The sequence below is a fragment of the Tamandua tetradactyla genome, chromosome 4 (genome assembly GCF_023851605.1).
Source record: "Tamandua tetradactyla isolate mTamTet1 chromosome 4, mTamTet1.pri, whole genome shotgun sequence".
In the NCBI taxonomy this organism is placed as follows: Eukaryota; Metazoa; Chordata; class Mammalia; order Pilosa; family Myrmecophagidae; genus Tamandua; species Tamandua tetradactyla.
Window position 1 is genome coordinate 2,232,862 of NC_135330.1, and position 8,750 is coordinate 2,241,611.

At 47.9% G+C, this 8,750-nt stretch overlaps 1 long non-coding RNA gene across 1 annotated transcript; it reads right to left on the reverse strand.

Annotated features, from left to right (window-relative positions):
* Positions 1-5,757: 5,757 nt before the first annotated feature.
* On the reverse strand, positions 5,758-7,616 carry LOC143678693 (uncharacterized). Its single transcript, XR_013173408.1, has 2 exons — positions 7,495-7,616; positions 5,758-6,443 (listed from the first exon to the last, which is right to left on the reverse strand). It is a non-coding gene; the product is annotated as an uncharacterized LOC143678693 (long non-coding RNA).
* Between the last annotated feature and the right edge of the window lie 1,134 nt (positions 7,617-8,750).

The following is an 8,750-nucleotide window of genomic DNA, read 5'->3' on the forward strand; positions in this document are numbered from 1 at the left end:
AATTCAAAGCATCGGTTTGAACTCTGTGCTGCACAACACACCCTCCACCCTTAAGCCACAAGCTCTCCACGCCTCTTGACCATACTTCCCCCAGCATGGGGCATGTGGACGTGGAGATTCAGTTAGTCCAGGCCACACAGGGCATCTCTTCCAGGGCATCGGAGAACCGCAGTGACAGGGCCCAGTGAGGGGGTTTGCTGAGCAGACGAATGGGGTAAACAGGAGGCAGGGCTCAGTGAAATCCACGTGGAGGGAAAGCAGCAGCACCCACCCTACTGTGAAACCACTTTCTTAAAACCTTGCAGTAGTTGGAGCAGTAGAGCACACATTCAGGAGAACGTGTACTGCCCCGAAGACCCTGTGGCTACAATGGTTAACACTCAGGGTAGGGACATAAGTGACCGAGTGATTACAGCAGATCATTTCCAGGCCAGTGAAGTGCAGCACACTAGGCAAGCTCGTAGGACATTTAGATCTCTCCCAGAGGTTCCTAAAAGTCATCCTTTTTCCATCTTTTCCCATTTAAAATTACAACCATTAGAAGCCACTGTTATTGAGGGAAGAACAAGTTTTGAAGCACAGGTCTAGCTAGTGAGAAGCCTGAAAACACTTCAGTGTGCTTCTGGATTGTGAGGATTCAGGTTGTCTCTGCCCAATCCTCATAATCCGGGAGAACAGCCAGCCAGGAAGGCACCTTTCCTTGTGGTGCGGCTCCTGCTGAGGATGAGTAGACAGTACCCCAGAGGATCTAGTTGTGCCCCTCTCCGTATTCATTTACCTGTGGTTGTAACTGAGCCTTTAGCCCTGCTTAAGGGCTCTCTGGTTTCATTTTAGTTCCGATACATGGAATGAAAGAACAGGGGGACTGGGTTAGCAGTCTGCGGGGTGGGGCATCTCTCCTCGTCCAGGCTGGTGTGGTGGGTAAAGCCCGGTTAGCAAAAGCGCTCCATGGAAGGCGAATCTTGGGGAACAGAGTTCAGTCCAAGGACCAACATCCTGTCTTAGGGGATGCTCCCATTGCTGGATTCAGAAAATCAGTTTTAATTTGTTTAAGATAAGGGAGATTTCCATAGAGGTCACTTTAATTAACACTCAGTTCTCACTCTTCTTCCTGCAAAGAATTCTGCTCCTAGCTTCCAGCCATGGGACAGACAGACCCTCCCGGCCAATCCAGCAGTGCAAGGAGCTTGTGACCAGCCCAGCCCACTCGCAGGTGCTCTCAGGTCAGGACCTGCAGGCAAGTCAGGCATATGTGCTCGGCTTCCGCGCACTTCCTGACAGGTTGTCAGGCCCTGATGTCTGAGTCTGTCTCTTTTACTTTTTCTTCTTCTCGTTGCCACTTCCCCAGCAACCCCAGGTAACCAAGCTCCTGGGATAGCAAAGTCAACACTGTTCTGTCAGTTACTCCCCAATCTGTTCTGGGAAATATCAAAAGGAGCATGTTCCAAATCCAGATTCTGATTTGACAACTCTGCCCACTGGGAGCCCAGTCATATAAGGCATGAGAGGAGACCAGCTGGGAATTTTATCACAGTGGCCTGGGGCATTTTCTTGGCTATCCAAAAAGAGAATATCATGTGTATATGTATGTACACACACACACACGCACACACACACACACGCACACACGCACACACACGCGCGCGCGCACACACGCACACGCACACACGCACACACACGCACACACACACACACACACACACGCATTCACACACACTTGCCCTCAGGAAGCCAAGGCAGAAGTCACCACCCTATCCCAGCCTCATGCAGAGAGTGGAATTAAAGACCGTCAACGAAGACTTGAATGGAATGCTTCTGACTGCTGTCAACCGGTTTTAAACATCAGCAGCTAATCTCTCACCCTCTTCCAGCAGAAAAGCTGCAACTCCACTCATACTTGTCTTGGCATTACATTTTATTTCCACAAGGCTATTGTGAATGAGAAACAGGTCTCTCGGCCAGTTCCGGAGAGGCTGTAAACACAGTCTAAGCATTTCCATTGACATCACCTGAGTTCTACCTTGGCCAAGTACCTTAATGAAATGTAAATGAGCCAAACTCAGGCCCAGCCTGGAGAAGTTTTCAGCCTAAAAATGGGTGGGAGCATGGAATGTGTCCAGAGGGTGGTCTTGTGTGCAAGTCAGACCTATTTTTGAATCCCGGCTTCTACGTTACCAGCTGTGGGTTGTCTCAGGCAAAGTTCACTCTCTTCTTGGGTCCTATTTTCTTCATATGCAAAGTAAATATTTTAATTCTATATGGTTGTAATGAACATTGTTATAAAAGATAAGAGCCCTGAGCTCCTAGCATAGTGCCTTGCTTATGTAATAACTCAGTGCTTTACAGTTTGTATCTTTAAAAGTCTGAACTTGCTCCTGGCTGTGTACATGCTCGTTTCCTGGAGGGAGGCAACTTAGTCCTGGATCTGAAAGCTCTTAAAATATGGACCTGGGTTTTAGCTAAACCCTCTCTCTGCCTCCATGAGGGAGCCATGCAAACTGTGTTCATAGGCGGGCACCTTCACCCCCATTCTTACCTCTTTTAGGGTTTTCCGTGACTGTGACTAGTTAAGAGGAGAAGGAATTTATAAAAGATTAGAGTGAGTCACCTCATATTGAGACTGAACGGGAAGGAAGCTGAGGAATAATCCAGCAAACCCAGTATGGTCATGTGCAAAGGAGGGAACCAAGGCCTAGGAAAAGAAAATGGGTTGCTGAGAATCACACAGGGCTGTCGGAGAGCTGAGTTAATAACTCAGGTCTCGTGAGTCAATGCTCTTCTTTGTAGCTATGGTGCCTCATAAAGCCAAGTAAAGATCAACCTCATCATCCCACAAATCATCAGCTCTTGGGGACAGAGGAAACTGAAGTAAAAGGGCTGCCTGCGGGCGGGCCGCGGTGGCTCAGCGGGCAAGAGTGCTTGCCTGCCATGCCGGAGGACCCTGGTTCGATTCCCGGCCCCAGCCCATGTAAAAAACAAACAAACAAACAAAATATAATAAAATAAGAAAATGTTTAAAGATGTTTCCCTTTCTTCCTCCCTTCTATCCTTCCTTCCTTCTCTGTCTTTCTTTAAAAAAAAAAAAAAAAAAAAAAGGGCTGCCTGGGAAGCTGAAAATACTGAAATTGGTACCCTTTATTTATTCACTTTTACCAAAGAGTGAAATACTCTTTAGTAAAGAGTACTCGGTTAAGTACGGCTATGGAAGCAGCCATTCCTAAATCTGGCAGAAAAATTCCAGAGAACAGAGGACTAAATGCCAGGAGTCAGGAGCTCGGTGTCAAAAATGCTATTTTCCCCACATGGACAGGGCCCTCATACAACAGCACCCTTCACCATGCACATGCGGAGTTGGACAGCACCAAATTAATGAGAAGCGTTTCAACATACCTGGGCATAAGCCAAGCCAGATGCTTCTTGCTTATTATTGAAGCCCACATCCATCACAAGCCATGGTGATTCCCCCAGGAATGCCGGGCAGCCATGGTGCATGTCCACACAGCTGCAGGAGAAGGTGGAGCCGCCCCAACTGGGCAGCACCCACAGACACAGCTCCCTCCAAAGGATCCCTGACAACCAGGAGTTGAAGGCCCTCTGCTGAAATCTACCATCAGTGGGGAATTCCCTTGGAAAACAACTGGGTGTATGCCTAAGAGCTGGGTGGATGAGGCAAAATTAAACCCTTTATTAAGGCACTAAGTCAAAGAGAGGAATTAAAGAACAGCTAAGAGCCCAAATGAGGGAAAAAAATAGAGAGAAAGTAGAGAGAGGGAACATTTGGGCTCTTCCAAATGAGATCTCTAATGTGTAGAGAAATGTTTGCAACTTTACCTCATATTTAGGAAGTTCAGTGAAAGTTTATGTAGGTTTCTCTTACATTAGGCTTGAGTTTTTTGTTGAATTAAGCACTCTGGGGGAAATGGGTAATGAGGTCACAAAATGGTAGCCAAAATGCTCAGCTTTCTGTGGTTTTAGCAGGTATCGTGATTGCAGAGGTCACGCTCTCTGTATAGCTGTATTAACGCTCATCATGTAACTGAGCTTGGACAATGGAAGACTGGTTCCCCTAGGAACACTGGCTCTTATAGTACTTGCTCATGGTGTAAGGCTCTCTCCCCTGCCTGCATCCTATGGTCCTTTCATTCTAAATTCCACTTGCTCCAGGCATTCATCACTGGGCAAACATTTTCTGAGAGGCTTGTGGTAGGTACTGTGAGTACAGAGATGATCTTCTCCTCAGAAGTTCTGATTGTCTTACTTTCTCTCTGCCTCACTCCTCTGACTTCTTCATGAGGTGTCCTTACCACCCAAGCCATCCCTTAGTTAAATGAGACCTTGTCTAATTATTCTTTGTTATCTTGGCTTTGTCTTTCTCGGGATTGTAAAGCTAAAGTCCCAGAGATCTAAGTTGTGCTTCTGTATCTTTACAGTTCTCAGCACATTCTAAGCAGATATGGGGGCACTGCTTAATAAAGGCGCATTGATGAATGATGGATGTGTTGGTGGATGGATGGATGTTATATAAATAGAAGGATGGATGGCAAATGATTGATGGATGGATGGAAGGATGAAAGAATGGATGGATGGACAGATGAGTAGATGGGTGGGTGATAGATTTATGGATGATGGACGAAGGATAGTTGAAAGACATGGGAGGAGGTGTGATGGAGGAAAATGAACCCAGGAAGCCAGAGAAACAATGAAAACTGGTTATTAGATAATTTTGCTTTTTTTCAGCATCTGTAAAATATGTTATGGATAATTCAAACTTTTAGTTTATACTATTTGCCTTTCTTTCTCTTCTTGGGTAGTTCTGCTGGCTCCCAGTAACTCCCCTGGGGCCTAGATGCATGAAGAGGCAGGGATAAGGGAGAAGGTTCAATTTGCAGACTGTTCTTCAAACGAGGGGTTCGGTGGGGAGGGGAAGGGCAGGTGGTTGAAGTGATGAGAACAAGAAGTTTGGATTACATATGAAGCTGGATTATCTGGGTATCTCATTCCCTACGAACCTGGGGGATTGGGAGTAGGAGGGAAGTCGGAAAAAAATGCTCCAGAGAAGGTGGTGTGACGGTGGCTCAGTGGCGGAATTCTCGCCTGCCATGACAAAGAACCGAGTTTGATTTCCAGTGCCTGCCCATGCCAAACAAACAAAGAAACAAAACAATTAAAAGTGCTCAGGAGAATCCCAGCTGGGGAAATAATGAGAGCCGTGATTGAAGTTAAACCTTGGCTCCTGGGTGTGTGTGTTGGAAAGCTAAGATTTGCAAAGATTGTTTCCTAGGTGCATGTGTGGGCACCTTGAAGAAAATTTGGTCTTTTATTTATGGGAGAGCTTTCATGACCCTGCCCTCAACTCCTTATGACCCATAAACGCTTTGAGCGTGATCTCTGAATTATGATTTATTTGCCTCCTTTTCTACTACCTAGCTCTTTACTGGCAGACCTTCTTCCTCTCTCCGGCCTGTGAGGCTGTCTTTTTCCTTCCATGTGTTCCCCAGACAGAATGCCTGCCCCGGGGTCCGTGAGATGTTCTTATTTTCTGTGCATATGGTGGCTGCCTTTGCGCTATGGAAGCTCCCACCTCTTGCTCATCACCCCGGCATGTGGACATCCCAGAAGTACATCTGCCCCCAGCTTCCTCCTCTACCCGAGTGCACACGCCCCGCTCTTCTAAGGCTCTGGGTTGGGGAGCAGGATAAAAAAATCTACAGGAATGTCAAACTTTAAAACAACAAAGTAATCAGATGGAGACATCAGTGCCAGGGGAATTACATTTTAATTGTTTGGAAGACAGGAGCAGAGAGGAAGGGTAACAGTATAAAGTAACCTGATATACCACCCAAATTTCCAAGAAGCCTACAGGGTGATACACGTCAGCAAAGATGATTAGACAGTTTTGAACCAGATCCTTGTCGGAGATGGAAGCTGCAGCTGCTACTTAATGACAGGTAGAGACTTCAGGGAGTCACCGCCCCGCCGCTGCTTTCCACTGAAGTGCAACTGCTTGGAGAAGTCGGGGGTGAGTGGGGCGAGACGGTGGACTGTCTGAGGGACGGGCAGTGGGAGAGTGGCCTGAGTAGATGGGTGGGCGATAGATATCTGAATGATGGATGAAGGGACTCCATGCACTCTGCTTTCACTGGGGGCTGGGCCTCCGGTCACACGCCTGGGTCTTACTTCTGCTTGGACTTCTGGCACTGCTGAGGGGGTGGGCACTTCTGTTGGCACTTAGGGGCACAGGGCTCCTTGCACTTGGGTGGAGGCTGGCAGGGCTGCTTGGTCTGCTGTGGCGGTGGACAGCACTGCTGAGGAGGAGGGCAGCACTGCTGGGGAGGGGGGCAGCACTGCTGGGGAGGGGGACAGCATTGCTGCGGGGGTGCACACTGCTGGGGAGGAGCACACTGCTTCTGCTTCTGCTGAGACATTCTGGACGGGACTTGCCACTGGAGGCAGAAAGACACAGGAGTGAGGAAGGCTTAATCCTTACAGGTCCTGAGACCCAGCTTCAACCCTCCCCCCACAGTCAAGTCTTGCTCTGTTTTTATCTTGCCTGGACTCTCCTCACAAAATTCAAGTGTGTGTTGTGAATGTGTGTACATGTGTGTGTGAGTGCAAATTTTAGCTAAAAGTTTGCAAGCATTTCAACTCTTTGAGAACAGGAGGGAGAGAAAGAGAGAGTAAGGAGAAAGAGCAAAAAGTAACACACTGTTAGAGCAAAAGTTTAGGAATCTAAAACAAGATTGCCTGGGATCTAAACATTGGCTAAACAATTTATTAGCCATGTGACTTAGGGTTGTTGTAAGGGATAAATAAGTATGTAAATATAAATACACAGTGCCCAGTTTGGATTTATTTTAAAAATTACTAAAATTTAAAAAGGGCAGCAAGTAAGGTACATCTTAACCACTATCTAAGGGAAGTTATAGAAATGAGGACTCTGGAGAGGAAATGCACCAGTAGTTTGACTCCTGTTATTGTTGAAGAAAGCAAAGCTCAGAGAGGGAAGCAGTTGCTCCACAGTCACTCAGACTGCTGGGGGTAACAGTGGTCTCCTGATCCCCAGAGGAGGGCTTCCCGCCTTGGCCCCGCCATCTTGTCCCTGCTGGTCTTTGCTACTTGGGGCTTCCCCACCCCTGCCCCTCTGTGGCAGCCTGCCTTCTGTCCTTCCTGTGCTCCCTTTTCTCTTAAAGGGCAGCTCTGCCAGTTGCTCTTCTCAGTGACTGGTGCTTTGCCTGAACCTTCCCAGCACCTATGCATAGCCAGCAGGATCCTTGAGACTTGGCTATTTGGAAGACTCTCCTCTCCCAGCTTCCCCCACCTCCTGGCTGGATGGCTTGCCGCTCTCAAGATAGATTGGTCAGAAGTGACATGGAGGAGAGAGATGCCCAGAGAAGATGCTCAGCCACCCCGAATTCCAGCTGCTGCCCCCAGTCAGGGGCTAGGGCCCATGCGGATTGAGACCTGCCGTGAGAAGTGCGGCATTGCCAGACTTACCGAAGTTCACTAGCGACAGGAGCGTGGCGGTACCCAGGGGTTGGAGATGCTCTGAGCCTGCCCACCATTTATACATCTCACATCCCTGCCTGAGGCCATGGGGTGACCTCAGGTTGGGGTGTCCTAATTAGTCCCTAGTCACAATAGGATCTGTCTGCCCTTCCTCCAATTTCAGGTTTTACTCACCCCCCAGGGCTGGCAGCCTCCCTCTTCTCATGGCAAGACGTCTCCCTCACCCTCGCCCCACCTTCCCATCACTTTACGAGGTCTGGCTTCCTTGGATTTCCAAACCCACTCGTGACTTTTGACTTAGAACCTTGGCATGTGGGATGGTCCCGGGCAGAGTTTGGAGCACAGCTGGGTGTGGGGGATGCTGAGGCAGGTTTCCGGGATGGTTTGGGTGGCAGACTGGAGGGGGTGGGCTGGGTGTGGCAGGAAGGTAACATTGTTTTAAGGGAAATTTGACAGCTGAGAGCGTGAATGGCTCTATTCAGAGCCCATTAAATGCAGCAAAATTATGGCTGTGACTGATTGTAGGCTCAAAGCCACATTCCACTTCAACTGGAAGGAAAACAAGGCAAGCAGCTCTGGCTTTTGTTTACTGTTATTTAAGAAATGAATGGAAGTTACAGCCCTTCATCTTCCTGCTATTGAGAAAACCATTAGGCTCCATTAAGAGAAACTGGGTTGTTACATTAGATAGTGTTTATCTCCATATCTTTCTACATATGTATAAGTCACCCAGACTCCAGGGTTCCCAGGGAAATGATAAGGTGGAGGGGGTGAGGAATTTAAGAAACATTGCTTTAGCGTGAGCTCATGGGGGAGTGATCATGGCTCAGTCCTGGGTTTCCATCTTCGAGAGCCCCAGGCCTGGTGCTTCCTCCATGTCTCTGTTAGAGATAACACGGTACAGAGGGATGGCGCAGGCACAGACTTGGATGCTTCCCATATCTGATAAAGTGTGAGCATATCTCTTAATAATCCCCAAGTGGAGTTCAGATTGAAGTTCTGCCCTGTATCAGTTGGTGACCTCAGGCACTTAGTGTATTTGAGCCTCAGTGCCTTCCTTGGTTAAAGATAGTAAAAGCACCAATTTTATCAGTAATAAGTGTTGAAATGGACAACTTGTATAAAATATGCACTCGGTGTTTGGCACAAATTAAGTGCTCACCAATTAATTACTGGGTGCTTATTGAGTTGGACACCCTGTTAAAAGTATGGAATAGGTAGTTGCAAAAGTTGCCACTTGCCAC